Source organism: Gobius niger (genome assembly GCF_951799975.1).
Source record: "Gobius niger genome assembly, chromosome: 9".
NCBI classification, from domain to species: domain Eukaryota; kingdom Metazoa; phylum Chordata; class Actinopteri; order Gobiiformes; family Gobiidae; genus Gobius; species Gobius niger.
The window spans coordinates 18,572,914-18,597,855 of NC_136860.1; the positions used below are offsets into that span (position 1 = coordinate 18,572,914).

The 24,942-nt window shown below is 40.6% G+C and overlaps 1 protein-coding gene across 6 annotated transcripts in view; it reads left to right on the forward strand.

Moving 5' to 3' along the window:
• The window catches only part of mid1 (midline 1), a 43,690-nt gene that overhangs the window by 3,693 nt on the left and 15,055 nt on the right, over window positions 1–24,942 (forward strand). The window contains exon 1 of one of the 6 annotated variants that reach the window (XM_079563225.1): window positions 7,485–7,625. The exons of 1 other annotated variant lie outside the window; for it this stretch is intronic. The gene's annotated coding sequence lies outside the window, so the exon portion shown is untranslated. Of the gene's footprint in view, window positions 1–7,484; window positions 7,626–13,469; window positions 13,768–17,097; window positions 17,324–24,223; window positions 24,394–24,942 lie in introns of those variants that run through there. 4 more of the 6 variants (XM_079563223.1, XM_079563228.1, XM_079563224.1 and 1 more) reach the window with 4 other exon arrangements.

The window sequence follows — 24,942 nt, forward strand, 5'->3', positions numbered from 1 at the left end:
GAAATAGCAATGACAACAACTGATAACAGCGGCAACAACAGCCTAGTTTGGTATTTTAGTTTTGTTAAGCTTCCCTTTTCACAAACTACAGTGTGCATAGTGTGCGCACTAAAAACATATTCACAAAAGATAATTTGCGTTTCAATAAGCTTCTGCAATGTAAAAGATCCAGTGTTGCATACATTTTATACCAAGATCTTGTATTGATGATGAGAGAGTGCGGCCACAGCGCAAAGCCTTCTCCAGCACATCCCAAAGATTCTGGGTTATGATCTGGACCCGATCAATCCTGGCATTGTCGCCTTGGAATAAACCCGTGCCAGCGGGGAAGAAGAGATTGATGGAATAACTTTTCATTCAGGATGTTCAGGTAGTCAGCTGATTCTTTGGGCACATAGTGTTGCTGAACTTCGACCTGACCTGCAGCAGAAGCGCTGCACTGTGGTCATTATGCATTCCATTCTTGGTGGTGATAAACTACTATTGTAGCCACAGTTGCTGTTTACTTTTTTTGTTGGAATTTTTCCCCCCAATATTTTATAAATTTTTCATAAATAATAACACAAACCTTAGGGGAGGTGCTTTAAATTTACACTAATTTCACATAAAACAAGCTTTTTATACAAAGTCTTACTGATGAAATATATTCAGACCACCGTTGCCATTTATTCTGAAATTTGTCAGCTACAGTTTACTTTTGAATTTTGAATAATTCCACAAAAAGACCAACAAATTTATGCCATAACAAAAAAAACACCTTTCTTGGCAGTGGTACCGGTAATTGAGTAAAAAATAAAAACGTCTGCCACGGAAGGTCAAATCTCATCAAAGGTCACATAAATAAATCATTTTGTCAGAAGTGAGTGCATGCTTCACATTTAGAGAGGCTTGTGAATTGGGACTTGGCCTTCTGCGCTCCTTGCTTTCCTTTTTCGCGACGAGGCTGTAGTACCGACTGAATTTTTGTCGTGAAAGCGTCAAACATGCCCCACTTGCTCTGTTTGAGAGACTGACGCTCATTGACATATCTGCAGTAATTGCGCTGCTGTCATTATGATCCTTAACCAAGCGTAAATAGCATCCGCTGGAGAGTTGTGCAAACGATCTTATAGTTCTCCAATATGACTCAACAGCAGCGCATGACTTAATTATGAGGCCTCTAATTGTCCCATAAAATCATAAACTGAGATAATTAGGTTTGTACTCATTCCATTGTCCTCATCGTTTTAGGCAAATTGTGCTTTGATGAGTTAAAAATATTACTTTTTGGTTCCATCATACTCGGTGCTGTGAATTGCCCAAGTGCTAGAAAGTAATGTGTGGCATTTAGGATAAGTAGGAGTAAATGATCTTAAAATTTAGGGACACCTGCCACTATTGTTCAATAAAAAGGGTGTTTTCTATGGAAATGCTAGTCATTGGTTTAATTTGCTCTGAGCCAGTTTGTGTATTACCCAATTATAGTTGTCTAAGCACATAGTAATTGCATCCTGTCCTGTGTTGCCTTTTTTAGTGTGAATTATAATTCCTCTAACATGATCTCATCAATGCAAGCTTCGAATTGTGTTTTTATGGTGACTCATATGTCCAGGGAAGGATCCTCATTTGGGCGGAGACGGCGCTCCCTCGCTAAATAACAATTCTTCTTTGTTGCCTGCTGGCTACAATGAATCCCAAACCTTATTCCCCCCCCCCACTCCTCGCCTGATAACTTAATGTAGCTGCTTCTGGCAATGAAGCAAAGCCCTTTATCTATATTAACTGCTGCCTTACAATACATCACAGGCAAATCCAGTTTTCTCACAGCGCTTTTTGTCCATAGCAGCGTGAACCAATGGAGGAGCGGGACCTTGTCTACAGGTACAGGTTGACTCCAAGAGGTCTGTCTCTGTTTAAAAGTGTAGTCACCATTTACTTCTCCGCGCGCTTGTTTAAGGGAGTGACAGGTTACACATGTGACAAGCCTCCATACACGAGTCTATTTAAAGTCACACGGAGGTAAATGATAAGTGACAAGGCCGAAGTGACAGCAAATCACAGAACAACATCTGTTCAGCACCCCAGAGGAATAGGGTCCAAAACTTAGCGCGTTGCACGCCACGTTCCCTGTCAGTGACTTGAACGCAGCGTCAAAACACATGTCATGTTTTTGTGATTGACAGGATGTTGTGTGATTCTCGGTCTGCTTCGATTTGAGGTAAATGTTAATTGCGATGAAGATGAGGAATTTTACAAAGTATTGTATATTTCACCATTAACACAAAGTAGAGATTAAGTTCATGTTAAGGCTATACGATATGAGAAATGCATGTGATATTCAATAATTGTCTGTAATGTCGCAATAATATAATGTCATCACTGTATGTTCCATTAAAATTTCATAAAACACAGTGAAAGTACTAAATCAGTGCCAAATCAAGCCTAATATGTAGCTAAACAGAACATTTGCACATTTTTAAATGACCATACGCGCTTTTGGTTATTGTTTTATTGTAGACAAACATTTGGCCATATATTGTGCAGCCCCAGTTCACCTACTTCAACAGTTTGTTTAGCTATTGTTCTTGGCTTCTTTCTTTCTTATTCTGTAGCTTCCAATGTTTTTTTTTTTTTTTTTGTCCTTTCCATAGTGCTAGATTGCCAATTATTCCCCTGAACCCTTGCTATGTCCATAACAGTTCACATCCTACAATAAGACATTTTTGTATGTATTTTGCAAACTCTAAACGTCTCCTCACTGTCTCTGATTCGAAAGGTTAACTAGGACGGCTCCCTCATGCTCTTGTGTAAACCTGCTGCGCCTCAGACAGGCCCGTGTACGTGTGTGTCAGCGAGGTATACGTCCACGCCCCAGTCATCAGCTCTGAGAGTGTGTAGGCAGACAGCACACCCCCAGCTCCTGTGTCAGGCCCCTGTCTCCTGTCTGTTCCACCTTAGGGGAAGTGCCAGCTGTCTGCGAGACGCACTCTGTACAAGGCTTGAATTAGACCAGAAAAGACATCCACCGCTGCAGCCATGGAGAGGCAGGTAAGACCATCAGCGGGAGAAGTCACCGACATTTGATCAAAGCTGTTAGCAGGAGAGAGTGCATTGAATAAAATGGGTGACTTGTGATGGTCTAATGTGGAATTGTTAATCGCATAGTGGGTAGGGTTTCTACATCTCTTTAAGGGCTCAGATGTTGAGGGTTCGATGATCTTCCTGACGGGGTTCTTTGGTCTTTATTTATCAAAAAGTGTTGCGAAGTTAGAAGTTGTTACAGCAAACAAAAGTTACTGGACATATTTCAAATATTTCCACAAATCCCTTGGGCAATATTGTTTTTTAGTACAAATGTAATACTACTTTTAGTTTTGGTAACTAAAAAGTATTTTTTTCCCCATGTCTCTTGTGCCAAATAGCTGTGGATAGGAAACTCTGGTGATTCAGTTTTGTAGTTCCCCCAAAACATCTTGTTCGGCTGTTTTCATAAACACCATGGTTAACTGTACAGACCCCTTTCATTCACTAAATCACAGCTTCAGTTGAGTTTATAATCTACAAACTGATTTATTATACTAATAGGTGTCATTCTGCAGCAGAAACTGGCTTGAACTTTACATCAGCTGCCAAATCACACCAAAGTAAACGTTTTAAAAATGGAGCATTTTATAGTGATGGCAGTATTAAAAGAAGAACTTAGTAACTTGTTTAATAAATCCTTTTCATTGTCCCTCTGGGGGTAATACAAGTGTTAATGGAATCATTGGGGGGTCTTTCAACTCCCCCGGTGTCTCTGGCCAGAATTGCAACTTTCCTGCCTCCCAGTCGGAGTCACCAATACACACTAATAGAATCACGAAGGAGAAGCTAACAGGCTCACGGGAAAGGCTGTTTGAAGTTTGAGTGAAAAAAAATATCATTGTGTCATTGGATGTGCTTTGTCTTTTCTTTTTTTTTTTGGCTCTCAACCTTTTTTTTAGCCACAACCCACAATCTAAGAACCACTGTTTGATTGATAATCTTTGACACCTCAATACTACTGCCAGCAACAGTTGGAATTTCAAGTTTAAAGGGATATTTCAGGATTTTTGACATAGGGCCTCATTTCCTAGTTATCCAGAGTGTTGTTGATTTCTGGAGATATATATTTTTTTATTTCATGCAGTCCTTATATTTGAAGAGTTTAGTGATGCTAGGCTAGTGCTATGCTAGTGCATGTCTATGGTAACTAGTAGCCTACATTAAAAACAGTCTGACCCAAGCACAGTGGACCTGAGGCAGATCATGTATTACACCAGTTTACCCATATAAATGTAAGCTGATATTTTTGAATTATCAGCTTACTGGTTGTAAGTGGTGGAGTGACCTGCTAGGTTACCGGATCTACAGTAATTTGTTTACCTGCGGCCGGCATTACTACACGTGGAATTCACAAAGGAGCTTTCTACAAGTCAGATATGGCAACATTTGGAGGACTACCCAATGACTTTGAAGAGGTTAATGAGGGCAACTAGTTACCATAGTCATGTGCTAGCTTAGCACTGGCCTCGCACCACTAAACTCTTCAAATATAAGGACTGCATGAATTAAACACAATATATATCTCCAGAAATCAACAGCACTCTGGATAACTAGGAAATGAGGCCCTATGTCAAAAATCCTGAACTATTCCTTTAATTCCAACTTTTATCTCACTGAACTAATCCCTCAGCTGCGCCTTAACAAATGTCTCATTCTTCGTATTGTAATGAATTGTGCACCTGTGTCTATTGGCTCTTTGCAGCAGTCAGCGCTGTGGGCCTGGTTTTTGTGAGTTTTGGGAGTCTGTGCTTGTACAGCGCCAGTAACTGTGGGTGGGAATGTACTTCTTACGAACGTCTTGTGACCCCGCTGCACTGAAAATCCAAAAACATATATTCTCAGATTTGACCAGTCATACCTCTGCAACTGTTTAATTCAATTGAAACTCCAGGAATGTGCTTTCGGAGGCCAAGACGAGACTGATTTTATAATGCATTTTCCCAATAGCGCCTTGGTGAATTTCAGATGCAATGTTGAGTCTGAGTCTGAAACGAATGAGAGAAATGGCCAGCTTTTTTATCCCCCACAAGTGTCTCTGACAAACCTCTTGGATCGACCAGCAATGGCACTCGCAGCAGCACGTCTTATTGAGAGCAAATGGAAACATCCTTTGGCCCGTGCGCAGTCACCAACAGCTGGGATTGTGCCCTTGGCTTCTCCCAGTCTCCTTGAACGCATCGCAACACAACAGATGTTCAGATTTCCTCCAGTGAGCCTTGGAGAAAGAATAGTAATAGTGATCAATGTGAGCTTTTTGGTTCTTCAGGGCTGTCATACGCTCTGTGTTGAGTGTGTTGAGTTTTATTTATATGTGAGTTTTTTAGGCAGTTGTAGGAAGGCGAGGTGAGAAGAAATGCTTCAGGAACGGCGTCACTGATCACTTGTTTGCTCTAATTATAAGAACGTGACACAGGCTTTCTCCTGTTGCATCCCTCAAAAGCTGGAAGCAATTATAGAGTGCTCCCGGCGCAGAGTGCTACAGGCGCTCACCGCATGCTTTCAAAAGGAGGCTGTTTTTTAGTAAAAAGTCTTTTTTTCAGTTTGTGGGCTGTGGCGAGGAAATAAACAAAATGACAAATACACAATGTTGACTGTACAAAGACAAGAAAAGCTGTGGGAAATCGACTATAGCTGGGTAAGAATAGTTGCCCTGAATGTGGTAAGCTTGAGGAAAAATACTTCTATATACAGTATGCATAGTACACTGCCATTTCTAAATGTTCAAGATAGCACTGTCTACTGTATAGAAGTGAATAAAGTTCTGTGCTTGCTTGGAAAAGTATCTTGCTGAGCCATTTTCAAGTGAGATGAAGGGAATGTATTGCCCTTAGGCCTTTTTTCTGATACTAACCAATATTTGAAGTCTTATCAGTGTAATGTTATGCTCTCAGTTTGTGTATAACAAAATAGCATACAGGAAAGCAATGAAGATAAGAAAGAGTACATTTTTGCTGTGCTCTTGCACCAAAATAAAACTTTTTTTTTTCTCTCTCCATTGGTTCATACTCCTGTTCCATTGCACTTATCATCATAACCACCATATTTCAGGAAGAAAGGCGTGGACAAATACATTTAGACGCAAACATATGACACCTAATACAGTTGCACACTAGCTTTTATATGGCATCTAACAGTCTTTTCTTTAGCCATGCGCTGTAAGGCCGGTAATGATTATGGTTGTGAAAATGGGCTCCTGAAAAAAGGCTACTCCACACAGCAGAAAGGCCAGAAAGTACTGTAATGCTATGGTACATTTACTGCTGCAGTTGTGTCTCCTCAAAGTGTAGGCCCATGGCTTTTAGAGTAAATGATCTACTCCCAGTATAGAGTATAGAGGAAGAAAGAGATGTATCCCTTTCAGTTCGCAAAACTTCAGACTGTATAAATAAAATGTTATAGTCTATATTAAAATTTCTATAAACTATATTGTACTTTATCTACTGTTGACATTTGATTGTTTCTGGAGGCATGAACCCACTTCCAATAGAGCCCCAGATCGCTCACTGGGAGAGAATCAATTCCAGGTCAATGGCCACCACAGTCCCATATGCTCTGCCAGTAAGTCATACAATAAACTTAATGCAAGTAGACATTTATAAATTGATTCGCCAAAGTATCGTTTCCTGTGTTATATTCTGATTTAGAGCCATCGATTGCAGGGGGAAATAAGCATCCCTCTAAAGCCGAGATAGGTGCTAATTGGCTTGCTATTATTGAGCTTGTTTACTCTGGTGTTGTTTCGATTGTCTGTTGCCAAGTTATGGACAGTGTGGCTCGGGGAAGGGAGTAATTAAAATCTTGAACCCTCGCCATTATTAGGCCACACAACTATGCATTCCTTATGTTTGCAGGTTTGTTGCCAAAAGAGGGAGACTAGCTGTACTGTTTTCGAATGTATTTTAGTTAGGAAACAATTATTAGCCCTTTTAGATCGATGCTTGCCCTCCTCCAAAAGACAATGCCAGAACTCAGTCAGGCGTGGTCGCTCCGACTCCACTCCAATTATGGCCCGCCGGGTAAACAACGTGATAGAGCCATTCCCTGTAAGCGTTATCTAATTGTGGCCGTGCTTTGCGTGATTTATTCCCATGTAAATGTATATCGGACGCAGTCATGCATCAAGGCCCCGGAGACTGACCCCATCTGCTGTAGGCCCTGTTTGTGTCTTTCCATCAAAAGTGCATTCCCCTTGAGGTACAGCACGCAACCCCCCCAAGGCATGCCCATTTGCTATGTCTTTGTCTCATTGCGAGGTTGTAGAGAGAGAGGGGAGGAGGAGGAGGAAGGGGGGGGGGGGGGGGGGGCACACTAATGGTGTCTGTATCCATGGAGTGACCCAGTGGAAGGAGGCAGTTCCTGGTTGTGTTTTACGCCTGCCCGAGCATCAAACGGCATGGGGCGCAGATTGGATTGGGGAGTGCCACAAATAAGGGAAGGGTAGAGTGGATAAGTCAGGCTGCTTCCCCATGTTGGTGTAATAGTGTTTCCAGCAGTAATACCAGATTGAGTTGTCACTTGGAGACTAACCTTTCACCCGCATCGGAGATCAGATCTAGCAGCATGTAAGTCCCGCTTCTTTGGCTCCACGCGAGTTGTCATGCGTCGCTTCAGTGGGTTGTACTACTAGTGGCTTTGCGAGGAATGTGGGGTTTTGTTGTTGTGGATGTTTGCATGCTCCGAGGCCTACTTCAGAAAGGCAGGTCAAATGTGAAAGCAGGCTGGAGATGATGATGTTGATGATGAATTGAACGTTTTTTGGGTTTAGTTTTTTACTTCCTTTTTGAGAATGGATGGGGGACATAAGACGATGTGAACACACACTGAGCGATTGCCAGTTCTACCCTTGAATATCGATGACTCCTACTTCTTGTGTAATGTATTCATTGTTTGTACTTTTGTCTCATAAAATTACCACTTCACTGGAGTAGAACTATAATTAGAACTTCACCTGTCATAAGCACTTTGGCCTCCCTAACCAGAGTACAAAAGAGTTTGAACTCAAGAAGAAAACTACTAATTAAGGATGAAAGAACAACAATGTAACTCAGTAACTACTATTCTATGAACTGTCTGCTATTTCAAGCTTGTTTACACCTGTGATTTACTTGTGTTTGGTTTATTTTGGATTACTTTGGTATTGATTCTTCATACCTTGCAAATAATCTCCTGATCCCTGATCATCAGAGCGATTATGATCCACAATGCAGATAAATAGTATTCCCCAACCCATCCCTGACCTTATCTGAAAGTGCATTCAAAATTAGCTTAACCTTTTGAGTAATATTGTTTGTAGACAGACAGGCAAACTTGCAGGAATAAGCAATAGCAACTAACAAACTTTTACATCTAAACATTATTTTACTGCATATACACTGGTTTGCGTGTCACTGACGGAGGCTCTACACTGCATACAGAATTATTAGGCAACATTCTGTGAACTTGGTCTATCAAAAACAATAGTACACTTCACACCTGACTATGCAAATTAAAGGCCACCTCATAGATTTGTTAGGAAAAATCCTAAAAACAAGAAATTACACATCACACATGTCTATTTTCATAAATTTAGTAAAAAATATGAACAAACAACTGACAATTTACAAAAAAAAAGATTTCTGACTTTACTAAAATCAAGCTCAATGACTAATTTACCTCTCTCTTTTGTAAAATATCACATTCAAATCTTTTGTCCATCTTGTCTTGTTTTATGATCTACTTTTTGTGCCGCAGCAACCACATTTTGCAGAGCCCTATTTTGTTCTGCTTTGCTGCAAATGTACCATTAAAGTAGAGCACTGCCGATCTCACTAGGTTTTAGGTCAGGCAAGGAGGGGTGCCAGGTCATTATTATTTCATCTTTAAGGCCTTGAATGTTGAGCCATGTAGTGGATTACTTTGATGTATGAGATGTTGCATTGTAGCATGAAATCATGGTTTTCTTGAAAGGTTCAGAGTTTTCCTGTACCGCTGCTTTTGTGAACCTGCCAGTAGGTTTGGAAGTTGAGTGTGAGGCCACTGGAGTGGAGCTTTGTGTATATTTCTGCTCCCGCCACAGATCTCTCCTCCTTGTCCAGCCAGAATTACTGTCATCTCATTAGCCTATGAAAACAATTTGTTCATTATTAAGCTTATGTGTAGTGTTTATTGGTGGAGCGGTTTCATCCTTTCTTATGATGGCACTTAACTTTCAAGAGTGCTGCATTGCCTCTGATAACCTTTTTACATGTTTTAATCATTTTCTGAATTTTTTAGATCTTTTTCTTGTCCACTTTGGCAGACAAAAAGAATCTGTATAATAATGGAGCAGCAGTGTCTTTCGAATCCTGGCTCCTGCAGGTGCAAACTGTTGCTGTGTCCTTGGGCAAGAGACTTCATCAGCGTTGAGGGACAGATTTGCAGCCTCTCTTCCTCCAGTCTACCCCAGGGCCGCTGTGGCTACATGAATAGCTTACCACCACTGAGTGTAGAATGATGAATAGTGACTACAGTGTAGCGCTTTGAGAAACCTGTCAATACTGGATTGTAAAGTGCGTAACATGTGTAGGCCATTATTATGATGATGATTATTATTATTAGGCCCGAGTGCCAACAGGGCTGGTTGTTTTTATGATTTGTAATGATTCGGCACACCAACTTAAGCCACACCTCCCTCCAATTACCCAGTAACTCATCACTGAAGATGCTTCAAGCTAAAAGGCTTTCAATTTTACACAGTTTTTACACAGTTGGAAAATGTGGAAAACAATGACCAAATAACTGACTGACCTAATTGTTCTGCATGCTGTGTTGTTCAATTAGTGTTGTGACGTCTATTTCCTTCATTTTTAACCACCTTTTGTTCCAATCATATATATATATCTCAACACAACACCTTTGTTTTATGCAAATGAGCGTAATAATGTTGCCGCTCGGAGGTGAAGCATGGCCCTGTCCCGTGATGACAGGTAACAAATGACTGCTGTCTCTTTGACAAATTCGCCTTTTCACTGTTCCTGATTAAAGTTTATTTAGCATCAGATTGCAAAGCCAATTCTTATCTGCTCCCTCAAGAGGGCTATTCTGGCCCCTTCTTTATTCCGGTTATTACAGCTCAGACTGTCAGCCAACAGCAGAAAGATTGCCTCTGGCAGGAAATGGCCTTATTGAGACGAGAAATGCATATTTACTGTTTGTACTGAATCATCTTCACTTTTTGAGCTCTGTTTTTGAATGATAAGGAATAGGCACAGTGCAATGTTGTAGTTTTGCATTTTTCCAATTATTGAAACAATGTGATAATTTATAACAAATTAATGGTGGCTTTAAGTTAGCACTAAGCAAGTTGTTTACCTTAATAAATCCTTTTTGTAGTCCCTCTGGGGGTAATACAAGTGTTAATGGGATGATTGGGGGGTCTTTCATCGCCCCCTGGTGTCTCTGGCCAGAACACCATCCTTGCGACTTTCCCTGCACCGGGTCGGAGGCACAATACACACTAATGGAATCACGAAGAAGGAGCTAACAGGCTAACGGGCAGAGCTAACTGCGGGATAGCGCCACTTTAGCAGTTTTACAGCCAAGTTTGAATGAAAAAAATGATCTCCATTGTGTAATTGGGTTGTGGCACAATGTACAATATCCCTCTCTCCCTTTGTCTTTTCTGTCAGTGTAAAAAAAAAAAGTAAAAGAAAACACAACATGCTATGACACCTGTGGTGGTGCTTATGGCCTCTGGGGGCATGAGTTCCGTAGTTCTGCTTTTATTTATTTATTATTAATTATTGCTTTTATATTTCTACTTAATTAGTTCTTCCACCTTGACAGAGATGTGTAAATAATGTGTGTGTGTAAGTAACTTTCTAAGGCCTATAGTTACTGAGTTGCATAAGTCCAAAAAGTGAAATGCTCTGATTGTCACTTTCTCCTGTGCATTTTCCGAATGACCCATAGAAAGTAAGAGCTGGAACTTTCTCCCTGAAGAAGCCTGCTAGTGGTTACATGTGAGAAACACCCAGCACACCATTTTAATAACTAGACTTTTTGAATTAATTAGCCTCTTGAAATACAGGCTTTTTTAGAGAAACTGTAAAGCCCAGACACGTTTTTTTTTACTGATGTCAAATTCTTCAAACATGACTATTTTTACTTATGAAAACACTTTGTCTCTGAACTGCTGAGGCTGTTATTGTGGGTTTGTGTGTGCTGCAATATGCGGTGAGAGTGGTTTCAGACACGTCTTTGGCCTCGGGCTGCGGCGGTAACACTTTGTTCCTCGTTGCTGGTGTTATTGGACTAGTGTCACTATTGTGAGGCGTGGCGTGGGAATAATGTCAACTGCAGTAAGATGGTGTCTGTCGGTTTTGGAGAGGAAGAATTGGTTGTGTTGCATGTAAAAGTGTCTCTCACTCACTGATTGAGACAGCCAATAGACGTCAGCCTGGCCTAATTTATCAACGAATCTTCTGTTGGCAGATTTAGTCATGGTGAGAATTAGCCCTCTTCGGGCATTGTTCCGCTAAAAGTCTTTACAAAACGCTACAGACTTTTTTGCAGATTGGCACGAGATGTTTTGAAGGAAGTGGAGAGTGACAGACAGCAGCGGGCATGACTGAGAAACAAACAAGCTGTGAAGGAGGAGAGGAGAGCTGAGAGGGTTTTGCCAGTGAAAAGATTAGAGTGGCATTTGGCTGCGACGCCAAGATGCATCGTTGCTCTTGCCACGCCGTCATGGCAACCAACGCCTCACGCTCTCCTCCCCGGTCGCCCCGCTGAGGGTCCAGACTGCACCAAAATGCCATTTAAGGATCTGTTAATTATTCTTATTGACCTCAAGCCATGGATAGTTCGTCTGTGATATTATCTTGAATGTCTTCTTTTGATCTCAATGCAAAACATGTCCCTCTAAAGGTTTGGTGAAGTATATCAGAAGTAGATTTATACATTGTCCAACTTGACTATGAATGTGTTTGTGTGACACTGTGGTGATGGTTGTTGAAGCTGAAGGTGCAGGTGCAGGTTGGCAGCCACTTTTCCAGCAGTTTGCCCTGGGAAATGACTGACCTGAATCCTGTGACATGTGTTCACAAATAGACCAATGCATTGTAACCATCTTGTACTGTAAATGATTCTTAATGATTAACACACTAAATAATTTGGCCAATCTGAGACCAGTGGCACTAACTTCATTCACAAAAAGTTCAAACAATAACTTTTAGTATTCTGTGTGGAGTTTGCATGTTCTCCCCGTGGTGAATTTTCCTCGATTGGTGCTTTGATTCCTCCCATCAACCTAAAACATGCGCAATAGGTTAATGCTATGAACCCTTAGTTCAACATTTGGAGATGGTTCCCCAGGTGCTGTGCTGCAACTACCCACAGCTCTTACCAGGTTCCCCCAGCTGCATTGAAATCATTATGCGGGCAATAATATAGTATAGTATACCTTCACTTTTAAGCCACAGCGTGTAACATTTCCTCTCCTAAGACCTGACTTGTAACTTTATGGGGAGTGGGACGTATGGAAAAAAAACAGGTAATCTAAGCAGGTTTTGATCCAAGTTGTGATGCTCTTGGTCCAGGTAGAGCATTGAAGGAAGTGACTTGTTTGTCAAATAAATCATTTTTCACCATTTCCCCTCCCCATTTTTGCCCATTTTTTTCTCTACTCTTCAAAAATTATATATATATTTTTTTTATTATTTTTGCTCCAATTTTTTTCTTGTTTTCCCAATATTTCCCCCCTCATTTTACTCATTTTTTATTACTAATATTTTCCCTTTTTCCCCCATTCCCCCCCAATGTATTCCCCTTATTTTTGCCACAATTCCTAACCCATTTCCCCCATTTTTATTCCCAAATTATTGCCAATTTTTCCACACAGTTCTTGACATTGGAGATGAACTCGATATTGTAAATTTGCAGATCTTCCACACATTATTGTTCTGTTTTCTGGTTCGAGATCACAAATATTTTAGTATAGGTATCGTTCAGGTATCGGTATCGGAAAAAATGCAACAGTACCTAGCCCTAGCAATAAATACTCTCAGATCTTGCTTTTACATTTGTTGTCACTGTTTATATATACTTTTCTAGCCAATACTCCCTTCTATACACCCAGTTTTCTATCACAGTACTGTCAATATAAAGCCAGTGTTAAGCATCCATGTACAGTGAGCGTCCCTAGACCTATAGTGTCCCCATTTGTCACAGGTGGCACTTGTTCCCTCGTGGCCAATCAAGAGGATCTTCCCCCCGTCGATAAAACAGCAGCCCCTTGCACACCTCATCATCAGACGTGATTGACAGCGTCCCAAAGGAAGGCTGGGGTGAGCGTGGGGGAGGCAGGCGGGGGGTGCTGGGAGGTTGGTGGTGTGGGATGTATTTACCTCCCATGCCTCTGTCTCTTTCTCTCTCTCATGGGAACTAAGTTAATGATCCCAGCCAAAATCATACAAAGAGCCTGAGAAGTCGGTGCGCGGCTGAACCATTTGGAGCAGTTTTGGGCTTTAGAAAAGGATTAGAAGCTGCAGTGAGCCTGTGTGAGGGGACTTTGCAGAGATAGCAGTGAGAGGCAGTCGAAAAAGTGAGAAGCTAAAAAGGAGGCTTGTGAGGAAAGCCACATTTTTTTCTTCCTTTTTTTTTTTGTTGAATAAATCTTTCCCCCTGGCTTTTGCTTGTGTCTTCATCTGTCACCAAGAGCATGGACTGCCTTCTGCAAACTGTGAGGTAAGCAGTTACTGTATCACCGATGCGTCTCCGCTCCTGACAGCCTGAAGTGCTTTTAAAGTTTATAGAAGTAAATTATAGATGACAATAGCACTAGAAAGCGAATTACATCGACGTTTCCGCATAGTTTGCATGATTGGACACTATACTGTTCAGATACGTAGAAGAACCTTCCAAAGTAGTCAGCTGGACTGACTCGTTTAGTTGGGAATATTTTTCCGGAAAACTGCAGCTACGCGTCAAACCAAAGGTGGCAGTAGCGAGTAAAAAACTTCCATCTAGTCCATTTAATTGATCGGGAATGTACATTTATTTCTTTGTTTCTTTGACCATCGACAAGTTCATCTTTTTAAGATCTGAGCCGGGATTTGGATATGGAATATATATAGCTTGAATATTTGCCTAATTATCTGCATGTTTTAGTATGATGGAAATTGAACCTGAGACCCTTTCGCTGTGAAGCAAGGAGGGTCTTAAAGCAGAACTAAGTAACTCATGCCCCTACAGGCCATAAGTGTCACTGCATGTTGCGTTTTCAACTCAACTCAATTACACATATTTTTTTCTGCTCAAATTTGGCTGTAAACCCTGCTAAAGCGCTTTGCCCGTTAGCCTTTTAGCTTCTCTTCGTGTTACCATTAGTGTGTATTGGTGGCTTCGACCCCGAGGCAGAACAGTTGCTAGCATGGTTTTCTGGCCAGAGACACCAGGGGGAGATGAAAGACCGGCCAATCATTCCATCAACACTTGTATTACCCCCAGAGGGACTACGAAAAGGATTTTTTAGGGTAAACAAGTTACTTAGTTCTGCTATACCACAAACTTCTAAGCTTATGACACTCAATGCAGTTCAGTTTAGTACAAGTTTACCATTGTGAGGTATAAATTATGTTGGAAAAAGACTTAACCGTGAACTCTAGATCGTGAACTATAGATATGTTTTGCCAGTCTGCTCTGAAGTAGTTTTGAAGTTCAAGGAAGTTGGGTAAACTGAACTATAAAATTCCTCCACCACACTTGCATTCAGTATGTTTTCAGCTATTGCTCCAAGCTCAAGTTGTTACGCATTTTTCTTGAGATATGGTTTGAAGACAGTTTGAAAACTGCAAGTGTAGATTACCTTGGTTAATATTGATATCTGGATTTGAATTATTTCAGAAATTGTATGTGGGTTTAAGCAGAAAAAACATGCTGTGAGGCTAGAAAACTTCACGTATCTTTTTTTTTGTTCTTGTGATGTATTTAGTAAAGATACTAACAAGGACAATTCTGTACCATTGTGTTTGTGTGTGTGTTTTTCACTCACTAAAACCAGTGATTAATCAGCAGATTTGCCGTTAAAAGACAACTAGAAATTTCTTTGTTGATTTTCTAATAACACATCTTTCTTAGGTGACAGTCTGTAGGGTTTGTGAAGTTTGAGAAAGTTGCATACATTATAGATTGCCTTGACAATGGCGTGCAGTCAATACCTGGAACAGAATTATCTCTGCAATCCCGCGTGGATTGCACAATTGACTATGCACTGTTTTTTACCAAAGTTACTAAGTGTTTACATTGTTTATGCCGCACTTTTTAACGATTATCATTACACCCTGACAACGCCCAAATCAAAGCTGTTTCTATTGCTCTTTCAATACTGTAATTGAGGGCCTTGGGCTAAACTGAAACTTAAGGAGTCTTGGCAACAGTCTCCAGTTAATTCCAATCGATATCTTCCCTTTGTGATGCTGCCTGGCCACAAAAAAATTACATCTGTTTAACCTCTGTATCCATTATAGAGACGTGGTGTGTCGGACCAGGTTGTGTCAGTTTTTCATAGGTTCTTAACAATAACTGAGGAAATAGATCAGACTTTATGGGATCAGCTTTACTTTCTGGATTTGGGTGGCTGTTGTCCGCACATGTTTGTGTCGGGAACATTTTTGATTTTGCCAAAAGCTATGGAGAACAGATGCCAAGAGAAACTTGAGACAACTTTCAACACTTTCTAAGTCAACAGGCTCAGCCGCACAGTGCATTCCTGTGTGTTATTTTTGCCAGGAAATGTTGCCGCAGAAAAGCAAAGATGTTATTTAATGTCAAAATTAAGTTTGCAAAGTAATTCTAAGTAATATCGAATCGCAGTCTAGAGCTGTAAAGTTAGGTACTTTATTTAACTGTTAAAAACCCGGCTTGATGTCACTGTACATTACATTGTCCAAACCACTTTATTTCTGGAGCACATTTTATAAACAAGCGATTCCAAGTGCTGCACGTGACTAGATTGATAGCAGTATATTCATTCACACCATGAACTCAAAATCATCAAAACAGTGTCATTAATTCTGCCTATGATGGTGATAAATCGATTAAACAGAAAAACAAGAACACTCCTAGCAAATATAATTTTGTGAATGCGGGCACATATTATTCCCCTGCTTTTTTTATTTAAATGTGTAAACACCATGATTGTGTGTGTGCTTGCGTGTGGGGTGTGTGGTTATGTTTGTGCGTGACTGGATAAAACAGAGAGAGAGAGAGAGAGAGAGAGAGAGAGAGAGAGAGAGAAATTGGGAGTATCATGGCAGTCTTATGATTTTAAGATTAGTTTCAACCTAAACAGTGACTTAGCAATTGCAGAATCAATATTGAAGGAAAAGAAGGAGAGAAGTAGAGCCAACTGAGAAAATGAGTAATGCAGAGATGTGTTGGAGAGGTGTAGTAGACATGGTAACAACAATAGCAGTGATGATAAAGAAGAGTATTTCATCAGAGGTCTAATAGTAATGCTGTTGCCATGAAATCTCGAATAGAATACACATTTCTATCCGCTATTCGTGCTTGCGAGTTATATTGACTTACCATTGATTGATCTATGTTTATAGCTGTGAAATTAACAAACAACAACACATCTTTGCTTAACCAGCGAGATGCCTTATTGTTTGTAAAGTGTGTCTTGATTTGCAATGATTTCAATGCGGCATGGTGTGGTTATGCTATGCTGAGGCAATAACATGGAAAAATATGCCACGCTAGTTGTAATCATTACTTTATTTTATGCACTAGTTCATTTTGTTGATGGGAGTTTCACGTTTCACACATTGTCGCATGTATTACCATGACACTTTTTGCATAGTGGCACATAATGGCACCACTGTTCCATTGGTTTCTAATTTCTGGCTTTTTAGTATTGGGATTTCAAAATGACAAAAATCTATTGTTTGCTTCCATGGCAATACTCCATGTGCTCATAGCCCCGAGTGCTTCACTGAAACAGCTCCAGTCCTGCCCCTCCCGCTCTGATTGGCTAATGTAATAACTTGCAGCCCACAGTGCGTGCATGGGATAGGTGCCGTTGTGAGAGAAGAGAGTTGAGAAGGGGCGGAAAGTTTCGATCATCCTTTTGAGTTTGGAGCCGACTTTGACAACAGGGTTTGAGGGTCATAGACACTGGAAACCCTAGCTGCTTTGGGAGTTCAGGTTGTTGCGTCGGATCACCTTTGTAGATCAACCCGAAGTGACAGAAAGCGACTCTTTCTCCCCTCGCCTGTATACGGATGTCACCATGTCCCAGGTAAGTCAGAGGTAGATTCTTTGTTGGTTTAAAAGAAAAGATTCATGTTTTTCGCCATTCTGTTACTTGTTTTATTTTTTTCCTGACCAAAACAGTGAGTCACAGCGTGTTTCGAAGCCTGCGGGGCCAGAGCTCTTTCAAACACAGTGGTTGTTTGGCCTTGTTGTGCTCTCAGATGCCTTCATGTTTAGCAGCACATAATACTGGAGGGATTGAGTGACTAAGTTTGAAGGCTATGGGAAATGTTTTATGATTGTAAATGCTTAGAATATAGTGCGTGCAGGCTAACTGAATCCTCTCTGTGGGTCAGTCTATGAGTAAACATTGAACTGGATTTCTGGAAACTGCATGCCCTTACAGTGCACATGTGGGACACAGTGGGTTCAGGAAGTATCTGTAACTCCCCTCTTTTATGCTATGTCTTCACGTCTAATACGGAAAGTTTCTATATGAGCAATGAAGTTCCTTAACTTTGATGAAAAATAGGTCAAAACAGCACTGCTAATGGGTCTGTAGTTGCTGTATATGGTCTGAAGAATGCAGTCATGATGACCATTTAGTTAACATTTTCCTATTTCCTTTTTAAATCCATATAAATTATTTTAGTATCAGACTACAGATGACTTAGAGCTTACAGAAAGATGGATAATTTATGTAACCTTGACCAGATGAATAGCATACCTTTCATTCTCTGATAAGATAACAGATATTGAGGGACAAGAATCTGTTCTTTTGAAAGTAGCCGACAAAGTAGTTTATTGTTTAACATGTCTTGAAAAAGCCTGAGCTTTTACTGTTGAGTAGGTGGTTTCCCATATAAATAGTTACTCATTTGTTAGCACAAAGCTAACCCCGCCCCCAGACCATGCTTTGATCTACCATGGGACAATTTTACCGCCTTATCATTCTTTTTATGTAAACTTTAACTCACCAGATTGCTGTTCATATTATTTTTGAATGTATCTGTTGTTACAGTACACTTGATACCCAATATCTATTTGCAGTTCTCCCTTACTGCCACACGATGTCCCTCTTTTAATGCCCTTGACACAGATCCCCAAGTTAAGTGGCTGCTTCTTGCTGGGGCATCAAATCAGCTAATAAGATCAACAGGGACACCGTGTGTAGCTCGTATTTGGCTTTGCGAGTTTTTTTTCTTTTTAGCTTATTTTCACAGCAGATTTATTGACGCGGGCTTAGATTTTGAAAGCGACACTGAGTTCTTGGGGGTTGTGGGGAAGGATGCGGTGCTTTCCCCAGAAGCCACATGCCACAGTGTTCCAAGAGGAAATGAATTTGGTGTAGCCTCCAATTGTTGCTTGGTTGACCTCAGGCCTGCTGTTAAGTAGATTAGGAGACCTGCCCACCAGGGGAAATAAAATACAAATTAATACTGTATTTAGCATATGTCTTAAGACTAAATTCTTTTGATATGAGCCCAAATCAAACAACATTGTATGTCTGTTGTTTAAGTATTGAATAGTTTTTAGTTTGAACTATATCCATGAATTTGAATACTAACCATGAAAATAACTCTCTTGCCATATCAAGGCTTAGCCTTTGTAGTGGAAAACAAAACATTTATCAAAGTGATGGTGTTTCAGGACTCAAAAGTGGATCTCGGGACCATTTTCAGTCGGCCATGGGTCTTTGTAAAAAAATAGTGTTGATAAATTGTTTTTGGTAGCAACTAGCAAGCCTAATATGAGTGCTTGTATCACCAAACTGTATACTATACTAATACTAATATTCTATAACTTACCACCCGCCTTAAATTAGTATATTCTCTCCAGTTCAGCTTTAGCCAAATCTAAAAGCTGACAGCCTTTTGGCCCGTGTCATGCCTCATTTGAAAGCTAAGACCTACAAAACTGATCTAAACTGATCTTTTTCCTTGCGTTGTTGCCGTGTTGTTGTCACTTTTTTCGCTTTCTTTTTCTTCACATTTTTGCCACTCTTTTGCTGCACTTGTTACTCTCTTTGTTGCGCTTTTGCTGATATTTTTTGCCACTTTTTAATTGCGTTTTTGTTGCACCTTCATCGCTCTTTTGTCACATTCCTGTAGCTTATTCGTTGCGCTTTTTCGTTGATTTCCCTCTCGTTATTGTCGCCATTTTGCTGCTTTTTTTCAAGACACGGTTAAATTTGGGCAATGCCTAACTGGAGATAATGTGCTCGGTTCAGGTGGAGGTTCAGAGGTTAAGAAGGGACATTTAGCAAATTGTTGGAGCCGGGCCTCAAACCCATGACGCTGAGATCGGAACAGTATTCTGTGCACGTGTCAGCAGCCGTCAACATTATACTGGCTGCGCTGCGGTTTGAATCTGGTCCTAATTTGCATCTCTTAAACATTCATTCCACATTAAGCTTTATGAAAATTGGTCTTTGATATGTCATTTCTTATTATATATGCAATCTGTAAGTTATGGCCCCTAAGCTCGACTGTGCATAATATTAACGCCAGTAAATGTTTGCTAACTGCAGTTAAATCATCAGCATAAAGAACTATATAATTCCTTTACTTCACCCTCCTGTCTTTTTCTATGGTCCAGCTAATAGCCTTATTGTAGCCTATGATTAAAGGTCTTTTAATTGTAGTCAACCCGTGCCAGGCCCAGCTCTGCTAATCTGGGTGATGCGTGCAGCTGCAGACCAGGTATTTGTCAGTGTAATCAGCTGGCCACTGCTGCTCCAGCTGTAAATCTTGTTACTGGGGAGTGAGAGTGAGTGGGCCACTGCTGAGCTGGCTGCTTCAGGAGGCTGCAGCTGGCCACCCATCGGTCACAGTGCAGCACAGACAGGATTAAGGATAAATATGTTAGGTGTCTGCCCCGGGAAAAAGACAAAGAGCAATATAAGGCTCCGTGCAGCAGCTGAATACATGCTTTAGAGCCATCATTAAGGGCGATAAAAGGCCATAACCAAAAGGATTAGAAAGTGCTTTAGCACAAAATATACTGTGTGAGACTGTAATTGCTTAATCTCACAATGACCTATTATTCCACAGTCAAATTTAACTTCTTATGTCCAAGTCCTGATGCCACCTCCACCCACTCTTATACTGGACTCATTCTTTGGTTACATTTGCACACACTCTTTTCATCAGTGAGCGATGTAATACCAAAGTAAAAGTACTATACTGCATGGTTACAACAATGGCTGGAGGGATGGTGGTTTGAATCCTGCTTCCACTAGTTCGCACTGTTGTCATTCTGTTCAACAAGACACAATATACATGATGTGTAATTCTACTGAAAGATGATATTATTTACATATTACTGAGAAGTGAACAATTCCTGTGGAGGCATGTTGAGGCATGTTTAGGCATGTTGAGGTATGTTGCTGTGGTTTACTGATTATAATTGTCTCCAAAGTAAACAGCACTGGTAGAACCTGTGGTACATCATTATTATAGCACATTATTATTACACTCTTGCATTGCATTGAAAGGCAGTACCATAGACTTCGTATTAATAGACTTACTCACCCCTCCACATTTACATTAAGTACTCCATGATGGCAGCTCAGTCTTTGCCTTATTTTGCGAACTGCATTTGTAGTTTATGTGTTCCACATTGTTTTGCTGGATACTTTAGTACATCTTTGCAGTGTTTTTGTGAGGTCCAGTGGATTTATTTTTACTGAAGAGAGTCCATCCTATTGCCAGATTTATAAACGTAAACAAACAGCAAGCTTATGAGCTAAAGACATTTGAGACCTACACATTTTCCTCTTCTGAAACATTGAAAAGGCATCAAGAGCCCCCTCTCCCCACACCTGCAGCACAGTGGAGGCGTCACAAGATGTGCCACAGGAAACAAAAAAGGGGCAAACGAGGAGAAGATGGTGAAAGACTGTTGTGGAGCAAAGCGGAGGGAGCTGCGCAGGAGGAAGAGGAAGGAGGAGGAGCTGACCAGAGCAGGACACTGCTCTGGAACAGGGACAAACCCAGGAGGCGGTGCACCGTTTCAGAGGAGCACTGAAGGCAGCCAGCCAGGTTTCCTCTGGGTACTCCGGTTACCCTACCTCCAAAACATGCTGGTCAGGTTGGCCCACAATGTCGGAGCGCTCAGTCGCAGCAGCTCAGGACTAATCCAACACCTGAATGCAATTTCGTTGTACAATTGTACAATGAAAAATAAAGCTCTTACTTACTTACTCCTACAGAACATTTTCCAATAAAGGCAGGAAATTCCGCCCCCGTGAGGCGGGCTGAGCAGCAGCAAGCTGCCATCGTGCTCCAGTGCCTGTTAATCAAAGTCCAGAGCTAAGACAAAACAAAAAACAGCATTGTTTAATCATTTGTAGCAGTCTGATATAAACAGTAAATACTTCAAAATCATTTGTATTGGTCCACATTGATGAACAAAACAAAACAATTTTTTTTACGAACACCTTTTGAAACAGCACAACTACCAAAGGTGACATGAGTGGTGCATATGCCATACAAATTTTGGGTAGTATATGTACATTGGGTAGTATATGTACAATATCACTGTTATTAACAATTGGAATACCCTAAAATGTGATTGCAAATCACTGTTTTTCAGTGTAACCACTTTGAATTATGGTAAAATGCACTTAGTCTGGAACATTCCAGTTCATATGTTGCTGCTTCATAAGAGCAACATGAGCTTCATTTTGTTCCTAATGATCATAACCGATAATGCTACTTTTGCAGTAGGTTGTAAAAAAGAAAAGAAGCATTTGGGAATGGACCTAGTGTTAACAGGTAATGTTTGGTCAAAGTAAAGTCAAAGCAAAATTGCTAAATCTCCAAGGAGATGAGCTTTAGTGAGCCGAGTGATGTCCCACTCCCTGCAAAGTTAGCAGTCAGGTCCAGCTGAGCCTCCTCACAGTAAAAAATATGTTAAATTAATAGGTATTTACGTATTTTACTCTATTGTTGTTCAATTGAAATGTCTTTAAATTAGAGACAAACCAAATTACCATGACATTGATCGTCTTACCTCCTGATTGTGTAAAGTGCTTTTAAGGAAACAGTCCCATGTCTGCTTCAGTTTACAACATGAGTAGATATGTAGACTATCTGGCAAAGTTTACTTGTTATGTGGACAGGTATTAAGGGCATTACTTATTCCTAAAAGGCTAACTTTGTTCATCTTGTATTTTCTGAAATGTCAGATGCTTCTACAACAATCTCATGTGCTTCCCATCTATATAATTGCCATGTCAAACTAATCTCCATATTTAGAGCTTGCAAATCTATCCATGTCTGCGTATATTTCTGTCAGAATGAAAAAGGCGATACAAACACAGAAACACATACTAATTAGCCTATTTTAATTTCCTGTGTAATTATGCGTTACATCTCTCCTTCCCCCTTTTTTGAGCGCTTTATTTTTGACGCCGAGGGAATGCCACTCACATCCCACACTCACCTCCCAGGCAGAGTATGCTGACACCCACCACTTTGTCTGAACTTTTAGCGCTTCTTTAATATTTACAGTCTGCCTGTGCTTGCTCTCAGCCAGGAGCATAAGTACTCCAGGGACCGCCCTTTTTTTCTTTTTTTTGACTGACAGGAGAATTCAAAGTCAGCCCAGGGGGGGTTAAGACTGCAAACATACAGGCAAGCAGTGCGCAGTGAGCAGACGAAACCTCAGCGATTCCCCACGTGAGGAAGAAGAAGCGCTATTGCCAGGACATTGGTGTACATAGCGCTCCCTGTCAACTATGTGTCTCTTCTCATTTGCAGTCACGTCCCTCATTCGGGCTGTACGGCTTAGCACACTACATGAGGTTGATGGGAGTGTTTCAAATCACTCAGGGTTTAGATCTGTCTTTGTGAATAGCTCTCAAGTGTCCTTTACTCATCTCTTTGAAGCTCTAGTGGCCAAAGAAGCTCACTGTGAAAAAAGAGGAATGAGGAGACAAGGAGAGGTGAAACTGATCTAGGCGGTTTGAATGGGCAGGGCTGGGGACACTGTAACCTGGCTGTAAGGGCATTGGCAACTCTCATTCTTGTGTCTTTTGTGTAGGTTCAGCACATATTTAAAGAGCTGCTTTTTTCAGGTATTCGTGTTCATCGCTATCTTGCATGTTGTTGGTTAGAATACTGATATTGATCTAAATCAGCTGAAACTACATTTTCAGTAGTTTCCCTTCGTGGAACCCTTCTTGATAATCCAAGCTAAGATAAACTCCTCCCACTCCCCCCTCCTCTTGCTCCCCTTCGCTACACAGCTCTTTCAATAAAGAGAGAAAGAAAATAAACACACACCACTCGGTATGTGTGGCTATGTGTCGTTTCACTTCGCTTAGCAAGAGATCGAAAGGTTAGGAGAGCATTTCCTGAATGTGTAGGAAGGAGGAGCTTTTGGGAGTGTCCGCCGCGCTGCTAACGATAGCCACTGGTCCAAAGATTGCTCTAAGATTTGCTAGCCCCTAAAAAGTCAAAGTCAGTAGTACCCCCCTTTAAACCCAGTTTAATCATTTGTAGCAGTTTGTAATATACTTTCAATGCACTTGCATTGGTCCACATTAATAAAAAAATGAAAACAAATTCTACAACAACAGTTTTTAAAAACAGCGCAATATGAAACTTAAACTGTTTTTTTTTTTTTTTTAGGTTTTTCATTCAAATTCAGTTGTTGTAAGAAATGTAAAACATGAACTCAAACACTATTAGAATTCTGCCCAATATAATATTGAATAAAAGAAGGGTATGCTTTCTGAACTTGTGCTGACTTAGCCTTTCCTCTCATCCCTCAAATGCAAACCCGCTATGTTTCTGTGCCGTCTGCTGTCCTCTTCCAGTACTGGCCAGCGCTCCGGCTGTAGGTGGAGCTGGCTTTCCTGGAATTGTCGGGCAACTTTTCCTGTTGTGCTTGCTACCACTCTGCTCCAGTCTTTTTTGCCCAATGACTGCTCTGGTCGAAGGATTACTGGCCTAGGAGGACTTGTACCATCTGGATGTCCCTCTCTAACAACTTTTGGGGTTTCATGGCGGATGCATATGTTGTGATGGGTATATTTTAATGAATCGGGACAGAAGGCTTCTTACAGCAGAGATGTGTCGGCAGTGCAAGCAAGTGCGAAATCCATCGGTGGGTAAACTATGTATGAATGGACTGCGTAATGTGCTCCAGGCAGTAAGCAGTAGCTTTCTGCCACAATATTGGTTTACAAGATTTGGTGACTTCAGTATATTTGATAACATAGACGATGACATCAGAGGATTAGACTCTGCATTGTATTAGTCGTACAAAGCTTTTTACTTATTCGTATGTGGGACAGTGGTGGAATTGGGTCAAAATTGGTATCGATGTATCGATCTAGAGTTCCTATGATGTAGTGAAACTTTTTGCACTCTTTCCATAGTCTCATTGCAATATGGGTTAGTTTATAATACAGTATAGTAAGTATTGTAATCATAATTTTAGAGCAATGTTTTGATTCTTGCTATTGTTGATTTTTGTGGTTAAATGGAAATGAAGATATATCGTCAACAATATTTGAAAATCTCTACCAACGAACAAAAAACAAGTAATAATAATTTTGCACTTTTCAAAAACGAAATAAAACTTATATAAGCAACATCGACATGAATACATTTTAATAAAGTAATTAAATCATAATAAAAAAATAAAAATAAA